Source organism: Lissotriton helveticus, chromosome 8 (genome assembly GCF_964261635.1).
Source record: "Lissotriton helveticus chromosome 8, aLisHel1.1, whole genome shotgun sequence".
Lineage (NCBI taxonomy): Eukaryota > Metazoa > Chordata > Amphibia > Caudata > Salamandridae > Lissotriton > Lissotriton helveticus.
In genome coordinates this window covers 604912923-604932326 of record NC_136069.1, presented here as the reverse complement: position 1 = coordinate 604932326, position 19404 = coordinate 604912923, and positions in this window count along the sequence as shown.

Below are 19404 nucleotides of genomic sequence, written 5' to 3'. Positions count from 1 at the left end.
AGGCGGAGTTGCTCTGGTTATTTCGCCAGCGAGTGTATAGTTTCCAGTCAAGTTAAGGCAGATTTATTCCACTTAAGCCTTGTTAATAATGCAAAGTGTTCTTCTTCTTGTGAAGAGCCCAGTGTGTTTGTCTGTTCCACCGCCTGGGACTCTAGTCAAATCTCTGTCGATGACTGTATAGCCCATGTACAAGTCCAATATACCAGTACTCACAAATGTATATTCAAATTTGAAGATGTCCCTAAAGTTTGTAGAGGTTTGCCAGGCAGGTTTATTGGTGAATGGAGCACTTGCATGGAAATAGGAATGTATGTGCCGATGCAGTCTTTCATTCTGCTAACAAGCTTGTCCATAGGCATTGATTGTAAGTTAGTTGACTGTTGTTGCATTAGGTTGGTTACTGTGAAGTCTCCTGTAATACAGTCTTAAAGGTTGAATATCTACACAGGAGCCCATCTAGAGCGTTTCCAAGGCAGGTTTATTGGTGACTGGAGCGCTTGCATAGAAATAAGAATGTGTCTGTCAAAGCAGTCCTTCATTCTGCTAAAAACCTTGTCCATTGGTATTGATTGTAAGTCAGTTGACTGTTTTTGCATTAGGTTGGTTACGTTGAAGGCTCCTGTAATATAGTCTTACCCGCTTTGCTGCAGCGGAATGTCCGCAGCGGTGCGGCTGAATTTGACGCCAGCGCAGATCGGACGGCCCCCGTCTGTCCGACGCACACGCCAACCGTGACGTCGGACGGCCGGGGGCCGACCGATGCATGGAAGTGGTTAAAGGTTGAATATCTACAGAAGAGTCCATCTAGAGCCTCACAGAAGTCATGTATTTTTTATTTCTTTTTGGTCCTGTGTAGAATTAAATAGATGTTGATCAATAGGATGGGTTTTATCCTTCCACTAATACAACACCCGTCAATTGTTATTACTTGTAGCGCAGGGTTCTCTGTTTCACATTTTATCAATTCCACCTTCCGAGTTCTGGAGAAATACATTGACAAACCTCCTGATGGGTGACCAATATTATTATTTTTTATAGCTGGTTTCATTACTTCATAAAACCCTTCTAACTGAACTGGTTTAACTGGCCTTGTTTCCTGCAAGCATATAATGTCCCCACTGGTTAGGAACGTATCTGTATCTGATTGTGCCAGTGCGCTGAAGACTAGCTACATTCAAAGAGATTACTGTTAATTCTGATTTATGAGGCATGACCCTGTCTTTTGATTTATAGTGTATGTTGGGAGTGAGCCTAGATACTAAGGTTCCACCAGGTTTCTGAGATCTGCATTCTCTGCTGTTTGGAAGGTGATGTTAGGAATGTTTTGGAGGCCTGGCCATTAGCATCATGGGATCTAGTTTCTATCATGAGCTTTTTTGGGTGACAGTTAAGTGACAATTGTACATTTACCGTGTTGGTCTCTATGGAAGTTAATGTATATTGACACGTTCTTAAGCACCTTGGGGTATCATGCACTGTTTAAACCCTTCAATATACTCCTGGGTGAGCGCTCTATCGTGCCGGATATGCTAGAATTGTTTAAGATGTTTAGGCGGGTGGTCTTTTCACACAACTTCTATGTTCCGCCCGCCAGCATTATTTTGCAGTGGTCAGTACTATGGCCTGTCTGTCGGTGGGACCGCCAGCGATGGCATGTCAGTGGCGGTCCCACTGATGTTATAATCAGGGCCTATGTTCTTTCTGCAGGTCATTTCATTTTGAGCATTGGTTTTGACTATACCAGGAATCTGTGCCTTAACTATTTGGTGTGGTCATAATTAAGCATGGGCGGATCTAGCGGATCTCGCGTACGCGAAATTGCGGATTTACGGATTCGCAATCCGCGAAGATACGCGAACTCTAGCGGATTTGCGGATTTTCCCGTTTTTTGTGTTGGCGCGCGTTCGCGACGATTTTGGGACAATTCCGCAATTGCGAACTTACTTTTCGGCACGCAACGGCCGCGACTATGTTGTTTCTACGTCTGGTTTATCATCACAGGTTCACAGCACCCTCTGCTTCACCACTGCCACCCTCTGGGACACCCATGCCACCCTCTGGTACATCCTCACTGCCACCCATTAGGTTTGTTTATCACTGTAGTTTATGGGGGGTGAAATAAGCAAGCACACCTCCCCTACTTCAACTGCCATGAATTAATTGGGGGTTGATTAATGTGTCAGTTATTTAGAAAGTTCCAGTCTGACTGGCACCTGCTTCCTTCCTTATCTGTAATTTGCTTTATGGTCTACTTGTAGCTATTCTATGAGCCTGCTGTTTGGGTCATAGCAGGGTCATAGAATAGTTGCAAACTCTGGAGGGGCCCCTCAGGAAGCACTACAGTGAATGTTACAAATGTTAAGTTTGAACTTTTGCACCTGCTCATTGCTTTCAGTTTAGCAAAAACCGTTTTTTCTGCAATTTCGCGCGTTTTTTGGGGCGCCAATCCGTGCGAGATCGATTTCGGGAGCCGCGAATGCTGCGAATACACTTTTTTTTTTTTTGCGACGTGTATGTTCGCGGGCTTTTGCGCGTGTTTGCGAGGCGCTTGTAGCTATACGTTTGCCAAGTTACCCTAGCGGTCGTACACGGGCGCGGCCATCTTGTTTGCGTGACGTAATTCCATTTCCGGCCGCTATGTGTAATCTCGCAAACTGTGCTGCTCGCTAGTACAATTTCGCGCGTGCTCGCGAGGAAAATCTCGCGCGAAGTTACCCACGCGGTTGTGAACGGGCGCGGCCATCTTGTTTCTCATTCATTGCTATGGTTCTGGGCATGCTTTCTGTATCCTCTCTGAATCTCTGCCATCCTTTGCTTGTTTGAAGTTTATTTAATCTATTTTACTTATTATCTATCCCTCTATTTTTCTAGCTGTATATTTTTGTGTTTTCTGCTACTTTTAGTTACTTTTAAACTACTTTTTTAAACTCTTTTCTTTTCTTCTTCACTATTCTATTTCTTCTTTATCATTTAAGTTTATTTCTGCCCAGACCATGGTAAAGGGAGCCGGGAAGCACCCTGAGAAGGGGAAGGGTCCCGCACCCCGTGCCCGGCTCCCGTGCGGGCGTTTGAGGGGGGAGCAAGTGGTGCCGCGGGAGATCTTCAGCGCGGAGGAAGTGGCGGCACTCATCTTCCACGTCCAGCGCCGCCTCCCCAAGACGATCCTGGGAGGCGGCAAGATCGCGACTGGCTATGGCATCCGGGAGCGCCGGAAGCGGTGGGAGAAGGTGTGCCGGGCCATGTTTCAGCTCTCTGGGGTCCGGCGCACATATAACCAGGCCACCCACCGCTGGACCGATGTCATGGACCGGGAACGGGACTTGCTGGACGCGCTCGGCGTAGAGGTCCCCGGGCTTGGTGAGTAGTAGTAGCTATTCATCACTACTCTGTTTTATCCGGCTCTGTTATTTGCAAATCTTTGTTCTTTACCAAGAGCAATAATGCTGCCGATTACATTGTAGGTAAATTATATTTCAAAATCTTCTATGCATTTCAGGTGCACTGCTCTCCTTCTCAGTAGCCTTGCTTGCTACTATGCTTATTTGTTTTGTACATTGTGTTCATTTCATTGGCCTGAGAAATTATGTATGAGTGTAGTGTAAAGATAAGAACTGCGTAATGCTACACACTAAGGGTCATATTTTCAATTAACGGCGCATCCCTGCAAAGTAGCAGGGATGCGGCAGTAATTGTGTGCCATGCCACCACCACCACCCATTGGCCCAAAACGTCACAGAAGCCTTACGCATCTGTGCCATAAAGGCGGCGCATTGCTGGAGTTGCGTGCCAATGATGGCGCAGCTCCAGCAATGCTCTGGGGTACCCTATCTCCCCAATGCTGCATCAAGCCGTACGTCGGCTTCAAGCGCGCAGGGTTTGACTCATGCATCATTGTCTTAAAAGTGACTGATTGACATCTTGTAGATTTCCCTCAGCCACTTTTAGGATTCGTCCCTGCGCAGGTACGCCCTCCCTTGCGCCGGAACGCCCCCTGATGGCGCAGGGCTTTACAACGTGATGCATCGCCCATAATTTCTTTTTTTTTAATATATACGCCGCACCAACACCATGGCGAGTCTTTTGTTCTGCCGCAGCGTCACAAAAGTCACGCAACAATGGAGGAAAATGAGCCGCAAGGGACTGCTAAATCAGCCCCAACAGACTGAAGTCCACTCCTTCCTTTAGACACATGGCTATAAGAAGAAATAGTGGTGGTGGTGGGTGGATTGATAGTTTGAGTATTCACTGATCTGCAAGCAGGATGGACTTTGTCTGTCACTTCGCGTGCTGCGGACTGCTGCCTGCAGTGCCAGGCCTAGGCAAACCTCTTTAGTAGTCTGTTTATTGAGTTACATAGGAACTTTCTAAGTCAACGTTCCGCAAATCAGGCAATACGAATAACGTAGTATACCACATGAGATAGATCCCGTGGAATAGTTGTCTATCTATTTGCTATTTCTCCAAAAAATTTTGTTATTGTTCTTTTGAAATGGTTGATTTGGTTGACAAATCTCATCCATGTTTTGTGGTCTTTCTTTCTTTCATGTTGTACATCAGCTCCCCCCAAGGGCAAGAGGACACAGGAGGAGGAGGGTGCTCAGGATGCAGGCCAGGATCGGGCAGGCGAGGGCTCCTTTGCTGGCCCCAGTAAGTTTTAATTGTAATAAAGAGTACCTATTTTTTCCTAGCGTTCCTCATTCGATTTTTTCTAAATCGTCTTTGATCTTCTTGTACACTGGATATAAATTCTTATCCTGGCTCTAATATGACTCCCTGTGGTATTACTAGATTATTCTTATTAGTCTGTCTGTGTAGCTCACTAAGATTGGACATTTGGCAATTCCATTGGACTCCCATTCTATTCAGCAATAGCTCTATGCACTGTCTCCTTACTGACTAGATAGTGTGGCAGAGTCATTCAGCTCTGTAGTCACCGATTATTGATCCCCAATGATCTCTAGATTATCGTACGCAGGACAAGAGAGTACGGAGTCACAGCACAGTCAAGAAGTGTCAGAGGCACTCATGCTTGCAAAAATTCCAAAACCTTTAGCTCATCCACTCTAGTCTGGAGGACCAAAAACCACAGAGTCTATTTAAGTTTAAAAGCTTTATTAAAAGTAAACACATTTATTAAAATCTACTTTGTCATAAAACTATTTAACTGAAAACGGAAAAGTGGTTAGTGCTGACGATTAATTGGACACATTTCTTGTGGTCGAGCCGAGCTCTCACCTGGTTTGAACTTGATCCTGGTCGTGTTCTTAGGAGTCAAGCTTCTGTCTGTTAGGAGAAAAAGTGGTGCGTGTTAAAAATAAAAAGCAAGCATTCATCAGTTGTGCATAAAAGTGCAGCAAGACAACAGCCTTCCCTGGAAAAAGGGACATTTTTACTTTGGAGTAGACAGTCACAAATTATTACATTGTATTCAGTTTTTTTTAACATTTCTCCTAGACCAAATATTATATAGTAGTGAGTGGTGTATTCTAACATTCTTAAATGTACTTTGTAGGTGTAACATCTGGTGACGGGGCCAGCGCGGAGGTGGCTGTGTTGGGCGAGGACTCGGAGGACTCTGGGGAGGAGGCGGTGCAAGAGCCGGCGGACGGTCCTGTGGGGGTTCAAACGGTGGTGGCGGAAACAGGTAAGCTATATATTCCTTACTTATTGAGATTGAAGACTGCATAGTGTGCTTTCTGCACGGGTGTATTACAAATCAACCAGGCAGTAGCCTCCTCGAAATGTACTTCGACTTAGCTGTGAAGTTTTTGGTGAGAAGAATCCCAATAAGTTCTTAGACGAACGTGATGGATGGGATGAACGAAAAGCGAAAGAAGGGTGTAAGTAAGTGGGACACGAAATTGTATGATGGCTGGCAAAGAAGAACGATATGTGTTTGCTTGGCCCCCGAGGTGGCTTGGAAGGAAAGAATATGGTATGGTGCATGGCTGGGTCAATGATGAAGCAAGGATGGGTGGAAGGACAGCAGCCTGGGTGGGTGAAACAGAAACTGTATGTGTGCGTATACTTTGACTGAATGGATGCCTGGAGCATGGTATTCTCTGACTCTTAGATAGCACATGTGTATCTAGAGAGAGTAGATGGTCGCCAGATGTACTAAGTGTTACCTTGACGAGCATGTACCACCGCACCCGCACGTCCGTTCCAGTGCAGGGAAGGAAAGGAAAAGGAATTGTAAATGTGTCCAATACTACCATGAATAGTAGCAGTACTTTGTATTGCGTCTGCAATCACAGCATATATCTGGTTATTACGGTGGACACTCCGTACCTCTCTTAATAACTTTAGTTTGCTTGTAGTACGTCATTCATGTGTGGGTGTATCACTGTTCACTCAATATTAAGCAAAGCACCTAAAGTCATCCCATATGTCATCAAATACGTCCCATGTGAAGTGATAGATAATCAAATTAGTTAGCTTCTTCATTGTCCTTTTCTAGTACTCATTTGCACTGTAGGGTGAAAGGTAAATTACTTAAGCAGTAGCCCTTGTAACAGAGTATTCTCAGTGCCACCCGTAATAGAAAAGTAATAGCTTCACCACCTGCATGTACTGGACCGGTACAGTAACGCAAGTCTGTCTCACTCATCATGGTGTGCAACTTTTTTTCTCGGGTGCAAGTTCACTGTGCTGTCCATGTCATTCTGCCGGCTTGCCTAAGATAACGTACCAATTTTCCTAAACAAGAGAGAAGAAGAAGAATAAGACTGGTGTACTGTCATAGTCGACTGTAATGGAAGTCCATAGTGGTCGTAGAATTTGTTCATTAAAGTACCACTAATGTTAGAGCAAGGATGCAGGAGTGGGAGGTTACATAGATACTGTCCTCAATAGTTATGTACTGTGCTTTCAATTTGCTACTTGTACTGTGACCCAACTTTCGGCTCAATCACTTTGTGTTATTAATGTTAAGGAGCATTGGTTACAGACTATGTCTTTCTTTCTTCATATAGTTGCTCCTTCCAAATCAACAACACGGAGGGAGCAGGCTAGAATGGCCCGGCAACGGAGGCTGGAGGCCACTGTCGCCGAATATCGGCGGCTGGTGGCCCTGGAGGAGGAGGAGGACACGCAGTCGAGCGGTGCAACAACAACATCCTCGGCTGGGACCGCTGCATCCTCCTCCAGGTCCCGCAGTGCTCCAGCGGGACCGAGCCGGGCTAACAAAGCCAACCGCCACCGCCAAGCAACAGAAAAACCAGCTGCCCCCCACAGGAGCTGCAAGGAACACCAACGCCACCTACGAGTCCGAATGTCCAACCTGGAGCAGGAGGTCCAGAAGTATAAGAACTTGGTGAAGGGCCTCCGCTCTGAGCTTGCCACCCTCCGCAAGGAGTATGATGCCCATGCGGCAAAATGCACCAGCACCAGCACCCTCCAGTAGTGGAGTGTCCCTTGCCCCTTTTTTATAGACTTTTGGGGGGTGGGATTTGGGAGTTGGGATCGTTTTGGGACGTTTCAAAGACAATCGTTGGGGTTAGGGTGGGTCTTGAGGGAGATTATTTTGTTAGGGCTACATAAATATACATTTTTAAACTTTATCTGACCATACCTGTTTTTTACTGCTTTTCAGTCTGGTGGGTGGGGGACGGGGGTGTAACAGTAACTTTGTTTTCCTGAACAGTCGTAGGACTTTAGTAGTACAACCGTCAATCTCTTGTCTACTCCGAAATAATACTCCATTATACCACCTCCCACCAAACGCTTATCTTACCTGTAATTAGTGTTAGAAATTAGGGCTAGGCCCAGGGCTGGCTCCACGTGAAATGGGGATTAACGTTGTCAATCCTGGGCGGGTGACATTTCCTCATTGCGGTGGTACTAGTGGTGTGACACAGTGGCAGTTGCATGCCTATGGAAAAAAAGAAAACGAAACCTTGTTTGTTCTTACTGTAGCATTACAACGGTTACGGTACGATCGAGAATATAGCAGGTGACAGTACACTAGAACAGTGCCATAATGTAGCCTAACAAATGGTAAAGTATTTGCTTGCAAGTATAACTAGTACTTGCGTTGAATTTATTTGACATTGGCTACTACTCCTAGAAGATATAGTACTGAAGCTGAGTAAGTCTAGAAGATATCCTCGTATTCCTTCACCAGCCTGTTGCTATGACCTTATCCTCCCCAGCAAGTGTGTGGAATTATTGATGTCATTTTAGTCAGACATCAAGCAAAACAACACAGCCCGGGGGAAGAGGGTTAGGGTTTGTAAAATGGATGGGAATGGGGGTTTCTTTTTGGGTAGGTTTTGTTGAGAGAAGAAAAAAAAGCAGAGCATGGACAAACAATAATTGAAGATAAAGACAATCTTTGGTTACAAACTAAAGCTAAGCACATGCAGTCACACTCATAGTATAAAACAATGGATACTGTATCTGTATTGCGTATGTTGTTGGAGTTGTCCTGTTGAATTTGGTAAGTAAGTTGCATGCAGCAAACAATTCCTCTTATTGGCGGCACTCCTCCATTCCAGCTGACGCTTCGTCCATCAATGTTGGTGACCACTGACAGAAGACACCCTGTCCACTGCCTGCCTGGCGGATGTTGACTGAAACCCGGCCTGTAATTATTGAACGGAAAACAGGAAGTGCTATTACAATACCACTGATAAATAAATAAAAGGTATGTACGCTGTGTGGTTCAAAAAGTGACACTTTGATTTCCCTAATAGACAGTACAATATTTTTGAAATTGCGTGCTCTGTCTGAGTCACCTTTTTAAGGATAAATAAGTATGGCCAAAATATTATAGCGGATCTTTCCCCTCAAGGTAGGTGTACTGTAAACTGTGTTTTAGAACAAAATTTGACCTTCCCAGCAATGCTCCCACCAAGACCCTTACTAAAGCCAGTCGCAAAAATGTAGAAGAACCCCAATCAGATCTCCAAAAACGATGCCTAGCAGAAAAATGGTTACAAAACGTACTTTGAAAGTAACAGTAGGCCCAAATACAGACCGTGCATTGTATTCAAACCACTTGCAAGCAAGCAAAAGTATCCATAGCCAGCATTGCTCCAACAGTGCTCTACAACACCAGAACTGCGTTGCAATAGAACCCCCCGAAACACATGCAATCCTGCTGCTAGGGCTAACCCTAACGAACCCTAACTTACAAAAAGTGCCAAAACTGGTGTTTCCTTATGGATTTTGTCCAAAACACTTCTATCCGGTATTAGACCTTCCCAGGAATGCCCCAGGCAAGACCCGCCAACCCACCCGGAAAAAACCACCCGACAACACCCCCAAACAGCGAAAAAGCTAAATCTCATACTTACAATATCTCTCGGCCTTCGGTCCAAACGCGGCGCTGTGCAGCTAGGTCATCATCATCAATCATCATAACTCCTGTTTTCCACCACGGATTTCCTGAAAAGCAAATGCAATCAAGATTAGATTGTCGCAGCAGTGCTTCGACAGAGACCCCGGCCGCAACCCACCCACGAACAGCAGGAAGCCCCCCAAAACGCTACATTGAGCAAGATGACAGAAGAAATAGCAAAAAAAAGGCTGTTCCTTAAGGATTTTGTCCAAAACACTTCTATCCGGTATTAGACCTTCCCAGGAATGCCCCAGGCAAGACCCGCCAACCCACCCGGAAAAAACCACCCGACAACACCCCCAAACAGCGAAAAAGCTAAATCTCATACTTACAATATCTCTCGGCCTTCGGTCCAATCGCGGCGCTGTGCAGCTAGGTCATCATCATCAATCATCATAACTCCTGTTTTCCACCACGGATTTCCTGAAAAGCAAATGCAATCAAGATTCGATTGTCGCAGCAGTGCTCCGACAGAGACCCCGGCCGCAACCCACCCACGAACAGCAGGAAGCCCCCCAAAACGCTACATTGAGCAAGATGACAGAAGAAATAGCAAAAAAAAGGCTGTTCCTTAAGGATTTTGTCCAAAACATTTCTATCCGGTATTAGACCTTCCCAGGAATGCCCCAGGCAAGACCCGCCAACCCACCCGGAAAAAACCACCCGACAACACCCCCAAACAGCGAAAAAGCTAAATCTCATACTTACAATATCTCTCGGCCTTCGGTCCAATCGCGGCGCTGTGCAGCTAGGTCATCATCATCAATCATCATAACTCCTGTTTTCCACCACGGATTTCCTGAAAAGCAAATGCAATCAAGATTAGACTGTCGCAGCAGTGCTCCCAGACACCAAATATCACCCACAAACACCCGGAACCCCGCCAAAGAGCACCCCAAAGGCAAGCAAGTCAGCAAAAACGGCAAGAAATTTCCACCTCATATTTGGTCCAAAACACTTTTGTCCATTATTAGAGCTTCACAGCAATGGGCCCAAATCCGTCAACTCACCCGCAAAGAAGTACAACACCCCCACAAGTGCTGAGTCTTTCTTCATTGGGCGTAATCCAGCACTCTGCTTTGAGGGAAATCGCAGTCTGGAGGAGGAGGATAGAGGAGCATGTTCTTCAGAACTTGTGAACCTGAGGAATGTAGACTGCGGCACCTTCAAATCAATAAGCAAACAAGTGAAGACAGTTCTGCTGATGGTCTTGTTTTTGGGATTAGGTGATTAAAGTTTGAATTAAATTAACTGTGCAAACCAAAGAAAGAGAGACAAACAGGAATAAAAGTGAATAAGGACGAAAAAGAAAGTTCTTGATTCATTGTCTCATTTTCAGGGCTCGGTGTCAGGGAATAAGAAGAAGATTTCGTCATCATACTCTGCGAATTCAGGCAGGATGAGGTCAGTGCCACCGAACAGAGAACAAATCCCCTCATCTACGTTGCCGTCCTCCTCGTCTTCATGCGGCGTGCTTTCTCGTACTTTGTAATCTGGTGGTATGAGGTGCTGATTCATCTTGATCATTGTCAGCCGCTCCACATTTTTGGGCGAGAGGCGGCTCCGTTTGGGAGTTACAATGCCACCAGCAGCACTGAAAACACGTTCAGAAGACACACTTGCGAGTGGGCAAGACAAATAGTTTATAGCCAGGTTGGAGAGCTGTGGCCACAATAGTTTTTTGCCATGCCAATACTGCAATGGCTCATCATTAAGAAAGACCTCTGTTGAGTCATTCATATAGTCCTGCACCATCGACTCAAGGTCATCAACGGTTCCTCCACTTTGCTTACTTTTTGCTGTGCCTTTGACATTTTCTCGAGAACCATACCCAAGCAAACTTAGCCAATCCTCTACAACAGCCACTGATACTGTTGTGTGTGGTGCAGATGATCCAGTTGCCTTTAACGGCTGAGAGGTCACTTGTGCCCCAGCCACAGGTGCAGAAGTGGATTCTTGTGACTGGGGATGGCCTGCTGATGCTGATGCTGATGTACTGTCTTCTCCTTCAATAACCTGCCGTTCTTTTTCAAACCTCTTGGCTGACAAGGCTAACCAATTTTTGTACTTTTGAACATCTGCATCAGCAAAAGGAAAGAATGCTTCGCCTGCCAGTGCCTTTTTGTAGCGTGGATCCAGAATAGTAGCACAAATGTAATGCTGTTCTGACTTGATGTTTTTAAGACGTTCATCACCACGTAGGCGCTCTAATAATTTCTCAGACAAAATAAAATGGTCTTTTTTTTTTTCATCTTTTTCAAACTCAGAAGACACCGCCATCAGTTGGTGCTCCAGCATGCACAACAATGGGATAGCTTTTCCCAAATTACAGTCCTCCTGGCTGACTGCACGCGTGAAGAACTCAAAAGGACGAAGCATGTCTGTCAGGCTTTTAACTATGTCCCATTGCGCCGCACCCAACCGCATGTCCTCCTTCTGAGATGTACCCTCTGTGAAGAAATAGTGATCGAGTACCGTATACTGCTCATACAGACGCTCAAGCATGTAGAAGGTTGAGTTCCAACGTGTTGCCACCTCCTGGATGAGTGCTTTCACTGGCATTTGACGTTCAAGTAGCAGTCTCCTCAGATGCTTCCGGGCCTTAAAAGAATGGCTGAAATGGTTGCACATTTTGCGGCAGGTGGCCATTACCTCGAACGCTGGACTGTGTTTATCACTCAAGAATTTTTGAACTACCAGGTTGATACAGTGCGCCAAACACGGCACTCTAAAATAGTCACCCTGAAACATGGCCTTAACTACATTGGCGCCATTATCCGTGGAAACATAACCAATCATGCGTTTTTGGGGGGATAGCATTTTCAAGACCTTTTTGTTAAACTCTTCCAAAAGGTTTTCTGCTGTGTGACTTTTCTCCAAGCCAAACATGGCTAGTGTTGCATGTTTCCGAGCAGCTTTAAAAACTTGGTCCGGGTCAACACCTGCGTTTAGCTTTGCTTTAACACCTGAAAAAGAGACCCAGTGTGCAGTGATGCACATGTAATCAGCGCCTGCGCCACTGGTCCACATGTCTGTTGTCAGATGTATTGTGTGAACAGCACTCTTCTGCAAAGCTGCCCCAATCGCCTCCAGCACATCTTCATGTAGTGCTGGAACCGCAACTCTGGCAAAATAGAACCGGCTAGGAACCTTCCATTTAGGGCAGAGCGTTGCCACTAATTCTAGAAAACCTACCGCTTCTACAAAAGAAAAAGGGAGAAGGTCCACAGCTAGCATTTTAGCCAGCTTAGTGTTATACAGACGCGTCAGTGGGTGGTTGCGTTCATATGGCACGTCTGAAGTAAGCATTGTTCTAATGTTGCCCTGGACCAAGCATTTACGGGCTGATAATGACTTCGTTGACCCAATTTTGCTCGCTGGTGAACTTTTGTGCGTTGGTGTCTCAGTCGCTCCAACACTCTTAGTGTGCCTCACATTGGGTGTGCTGCTGACAGGGGTACTGGGTGTAAGGGAAGTGTTTGACACGTCTTCTTCCTCCTCGTCATCATCAGATGAAACATCAACGTTTCCTTGAATTCGGCCTTTCTTGATCGCATCTAGGTGCGCAAACCATTTGACAGAGTGCTGTCTCCTAAGATGACCTCTCTGGCCTCCGGTACCATAGTTGGTACCTGGCTTACCACGACTAACTGCTTGCTTACAAATGGTACAAATGGCAAACTTTGGATTTTTTGGACAAACAGTAAAGAAGTCCCAAACTGGGGACTTGAAGTGTCTGTGGGACATGGAGGAGGCGGCGATACTGGTGGTGGTGGTCATGAAGCTAATGCCAGATGAAGTGGAGGATCTGGATTGCCCAACTTTTGTACGTTTTGCACTTTCACCGCCACTAATTAAGGTCGAGGTTGACGGAGGTCTCTTCTTGCCAGAAAGAAATATGGAAGCGGGACGAGTTGGTGTACTACTTAACTCCAATGATTGTGGTGTTTCCACTGCCTCCTCATCGACAACATCATCATCATCATCACGCTCAGCAGCTCTTCGGGCTAGGGTCAAAATGTCTGTTTGCTGCATGCCCGCTGGGGCTGCAGTGACCTTTATGATGACTGGGTCGTCGTTGGCAGAGTCTTCATCAGCAGCAGTATCCGCCACTTCTTGTTGAGCCTCATCACACTCCATAACTCTGAGACTTTGGACGAGCTTCCTTTTACGCTTAACTACCTTTGTCGGATCATGGTGTGCCTCACTCTCAGACGGCTGTGGTGCTGGTTCCCAAGTTTGATCCGTATCATCAGAAGGAGGTGTGCTTGAAGAAGATGTAGACACCGCCCTTGATCTCTTCCTTGCTAGGGGTGTGGAAGACAATGAAGGATCATCAGGAGGAGTGGCTTCCTCAAATGATACCTCGCCTTGATTGTCGATTTCCTGATGTGCCCCTACTTCGGGAGGAACAACTATTGTGGGCACTTGTGACCCTCCATGCACCTCTGCTTGCGCATCTCCTTGCGCTGCCTCTCCTTCCACATGTACTTGGGCTTGTACTTGCACATGTGATTGTTGTTGCGGCTGTGGTTGTTCAACACTCGTCAGATGAGCTACAACAACCTGTGTTGATTGAGGGACATTGCTGCTGCTTTCTTGCAATGCTTGCAATGAGCCAACATCACTGGTCGATGGTGATTGAAGAACTATACTGGCTGCCTCTGCAGCACTCAAGGGCTTGGACTTAAGTTGGAGTGGTGGTGGTGGTGGCACTGAGCCCAATGGAGCGGGGGTGCTGCTGCCAGCTTGGTCCCCAGCAGATCCCGCTGCTGCTGCAGGCATACTTTTTTTTTTACTCCCAAAAAAAGGGGCGGGCGGCACACCAGTGTCCTTGGTAACTTGCTTCTTCTGCTCCTTACTGGCACCTTTCTTGCTAGAGGAGCTACGGGTTACTTTTTTTGGGGCCATCTTCTTCAGAGCAGGTCAGCAGGCAGCAGTTGCACGAGTTGCAGAGGGTTCTGTGTCCAGACGTGACGTCGCGTGACGTTATGCTGCACACACCGCTGCAGGACTTCTTCCTGGCACTGGTGGTTCTATTGAGTCTTCTTGTGCACCTAAAAGCAATGGAAGACAGAGGAACATCAGTTCAGTTATACACCCCAAAAAATCGACAAAACACAGAAAAATGAGCACAATCCCATGCCATCCATGATGTTTACATTGAAGACACCCCACAGAAAGACTAGGGACATGCAAGTATGCAACACTCACTACCCCTGGGCATAAGGGATGAAAAGTAGGCAAAATAAGTGCAGGCCTCAGACACTGCCTCTCCTCAAAATGGCCCCCTTACACCCCAAGCACATGTTGCCTGTACCAGCCAGCACTCAAGATGGCCACCACCCACATGGCCAGTCCACATCAACAGTACACCCCCAAAAAACAGAAAAACAGCCAGAAATCACCACAATCCAATGCCATCCATGATGTTTACATTAAAGAGAGTGAGACCACACCACAGGCACACTCAGTCCATGCACCACCACCCCTGGGCAAAAGGCCACACCAGCAGCCCCCAAAAAACGACAAAAAACAATAAAATAAGCACAATCCCAGCCCATCCATGGCCTCAATTATGTTTACATTCAAGAAGACACCCCTCAGAAACACTAGGCCCATGCAACACTCACTACCCCTGGGCATAATGGATGAAAAGTAGGCAAAATAAGTGCAGGCCTCAGACACTGCCTCTCCTCAAAATGGCCCCTTACACCCCAAGCACATGTTGCCTGTACCAGCCAGCACTCAAGATGGCCACCACCGGTGCACAGACATAATATCGACTCCAAAATATCGTCTGGACAGAATATCGAGTTTTAAATATCGTTTGGAGAAAATATCGACTAGACAGAATATCGACAGCCAAAATATCGTTTTTAAGGTAAGTGAAGTAATATCGACTGTAAATAATATAGACAGTGAAAATATCCAAGTATATAATCTAGATAGTAAAAAATATAGTTTTTTAAATAATATTTAATTATTTATAGTGTGTTTATGTTATAATATGTGTGAAAAGTGTCAATTTATTTTATTATTTTTTTTAATTAATTATTTTTTTAATTATTGTGTAATTTAATTCTGTAGCGGGTTGTGGGTTTATAGGGGAATAGGGTGGGAAGTAATTTAATTATAATTAATTAAATATGTAAATTTATTAATTGGTAGTAATAATTAATTAATTGGTAATTAAATAATATATGTTAATTATTTAAAATGTAATTGGTAATTCATTTTATTTAATTGATTAATTGCTAATTATGTTAATTAAAATAATTTATTTTCTCTAGCGGGTTGTGGGTTTATAGGGGAATAGGGTGGGAAGTAATTTAATTATAATTAATTAAATATGTAAATTTATTAATTGGTAGTAATAATTAATTAATTGGTAATTAAATAATATATGTTAATTATTTAAAATTTAATTGGTAATTAATTTTATTTAATTGATTAATTGCTAATTATGTCAATTAAAATAATGTATTTTCTCTAGCGGGTTGTGGGTTTATAGGGGAATAGGGTGGGAAGTAATTTAATTATAATTAATTAAATATGTTAATTTAATAATTGGTAGTAATATTTAATTAATTGTTAATTAAAAAATGTTTGTTAATTAATTAAAATGTAATTGGTAATTAATTTTATTTAATTGATTAATTGCTAATTATGTTAAATGAAAGGGGTATTTTTAGGGTTCAGGGTCAGTTTTTAGTTTTTGGGTAAAGGGGTATTTTTAGGGTTCAGGGTCAGTTTTCAGTTTTTGGGTAAAGGGGTATTTTTAGGGTTCAGGGTCAGTTTTCAGTTTTTGGGTAAAGGGGTATTTTTAGGGTTCAGGGTCAGTTTTCAGTTTTTGGGTAAAGGGGTATTTTTAGGGTTCAGGGTCAGTTTTTAGTTTTTGGGTAAAGGGGTATTTTTAGGGTTCAGGGTCAGTTTTCAGTTTTTGGGTAAAGGGGTATTTTTAGGGTTCAGGGTCAGTTTTCAGTTTTTGGGTAAAGGGGTATTTTTAGGGTTCAGGGTCAGTTTTCAGTTTTTGGGTCAAGGGGTATTTTTAGGGTTCAGGGTCAGTTTTCAGTTTTTGGGTAAAGGGGTATTTTTAGGGTTCAGGGTCAGTTTTCAGTTTTTGGGTAAATGGTTATTTTTAGGGTTCAGGGTCAGTTTTTAGTTTTTGGGTAAAGGGGTATTTTTAGGGTTCAGGGTCAGTTTTGGGTTTTTGGGGTACATATACAATATTGCCTATTATTTAATTAAATGTTGTTACTATATATATATGTTTTAAGAAATATGATTAAAAATATATATTTTTTTTTACTTTCATTAAATATTTAATTATTAAAAGTTATTTTAAGTATTGTTAATTATATTTTAGTAATTAATTTTTTATATTAATGTAATTAAACATTGTTTTTAGTAAAGTCGATATTTTTTACAACGATATTTTTGTAAACGATATTTTGTAGTCGATATTTTTGTACTTACCTGTTTGTACATACAAACTCGATATTTTTGTAGTAGATATTTTCACCTCGATATTTTGGGTACTCGATATTGTGGTAGTCGATATTCTTTCAGTGATCCGGCCACCACCACCACCCACATGGCCAGTCCACATCAACAGTACACCCCCAAAAAACAGAAAAACAGCCAGAAATCACCACAATCCAATGCCATCCATGATGTTTACATTAAAGAGAGTGAGACCACACCACAGGCACACTCAGTCCATGCACCACCACCCCTGGGCAAAAGGCCACACCAGCAGCCCCCAAAAAACGACAAAAAACAATAAAATAAGCACAATCCCAGCCCATCCATGGCCTCAATTATGTTTAAATTCAAGAAGACACCCCACAGAAAGACTAGGCCCATGCAACACTCACCACCCCTGGGCAAAGGGCCCCACCAGCAGGCCCAAAAAAACGACAAAAAACAATCAAATCAGCACAATCCCAGCCCATCCATGGCCTCAATGGTGTTTAAATTCAAGAAGACACCCCTCAGAAACACTAGGCCCATGCAACACTCACTACCCCTGGGCATAAAGGATGAAAAGTAGGCAAAATAAGTGCAGGCCTCAGACACTGCCTCTCCTCAAAATGGCCCCTTACACCCCAAGCACATGTTGCCTGTACCAGCCAGCACTCAAGATGGCCACCACCACCACCCACATGGCCAGTCCACATCAACAGTACACCCCCAAAAAACAGAAAAACAGCCAGAAATCACCACAATCCAATGCCATCCATGATGTTTACATTAAAGAGAGTGAGACCACACCACAGGCACACTCAGTCCATGCACCACCACCCCTGGGCAAAAGGCCACACCAGCAGCCCCCAAAAAACGACAAAAAACAATAAAATAAGCACAATCCCAGCCCATCCATGGCCTCAATTATGTTTAAATTCAAGAAGACACCCCACAGAAAGACTAGGCCCATGCAACACTCACCACCCCTGGGCAAAGGGCCCCACCAGCAGGCCCAAAAAAAACGACAAAAATCAGCACAATCCCAGCCCATCCATGGCCTCAATGGTGTTTAAATTCAACAAAACAGTTGTATCATGCACCCCTAACCAACCCTGGTCCTACTGGATACTGTGGCTACCCACAATATAATTTATTTAATGTTCTGAAAAAGTTCCAAAATTTTACTTGCAGCAACTGTAATGCCCCAAACAAACTTACTTGTGAAAGTTGATTTCTAATCCAAAAGTGATCCAAAGACAGTCAAAAAGGCCTCAAATCCAAATATCCAGCAGCACCCACAAAAAGTAATCCTTCCAGCTCCAGATCCAAATGAAAGTGACCAGGAGATGGACAAAGCACTGGGAGGAGCCTGCTGGACAGGAACAGGAAGTTGGAGACTGTGGGGCACTTCCTTCCTCCCCCCCCCCCAAAAATGGACTCCTTGCAAAAAAAAAGGCCATGCAAATGTCAATCTGAGGAGTGATTCTGATAAAAATCATAATTTTCTGAAGGTTTATCCTGTTTGCTGGTGATTTTCATGTGCAGAATTGCAAAAGCTCTATTTCGCGAGTGCGAGATTGTTCCTTTCCGCCGCAACTACGTGTTCGCAATTGCGAACTCTCGCGAGGTGTGCTGTGCAAGGTGGCAAGCCGCGATTACGTATTCGCGGGCGCCAAACTCCCGCGGGATCACGCAGCAAGATCCAAAATGTCGCGTCACTCGCAAAGAAAAACAACTCGGCAAACGCTAAATGACGGAAAGTGAACGCCGTGCACCACGCCGCGCGCCGCAACCAAGCAAAAAATCCGCCGCGAGCGGATTCACGGATTTTCGACAAATTCGCGAGAGTTCGCGGATTGCGAATTTGCCGAAAATCCGAAAAATCCGCGATCTGAGCGGATTTTACGCCCATGCTTAGTCATAATTCTGTTGTCTAAAGTTGTCCTTTCTCTCTTTATTACTCTTATTCCAGAGCTTACAATTTCTTCACTTTGCATATTCTCTGCTATAAGTTCGCTCTGTTTTTGTGAGTTTTGTGCATTACCAACAATTGGAAAAATGTTTAACTGTGCTGGGTTGGCCCCTGTGTTTCCTTTTATATGAATATACAACTTGCCTATAATTTTAGGCATGTTTTTATTTTCTTCAACTTGTTTTACCTTTTTGATAGCTGTTTGATGATTTGTAGTGCAGTTTGTGCTGTAGCATAGTTAGATGGTTTACATCCTCTTCCGGTTCCTGTCTTATCTACTTTTGTTCCAGGACATTGATTGTTTTGTCCCTGGGGACCCTCAGGCCATTCAACATTTCTTTACTAATCCTCAGATTTAGGAGAACCTGTGCTGGATGTCAGGCTCCCTGCGCATTCAATTTTATTCGTTTTAAGCTTGTTCTGTAACTGCTTAAAATAAATCAAGTCTTCCTTTTTTGGTCTAGTGGAAAGTGGTGCTGTTGATGTTTGTGACATCAATACTATATCATCTTGTCATTATGCAGCAGGTGTTCGTTTTGTGCTAAATTCCTAGTTCAATGTACTGTATCCTGAAGCCATGATGAAATGGATTTCAATTAAATCAATCTGTCTCTGTTAA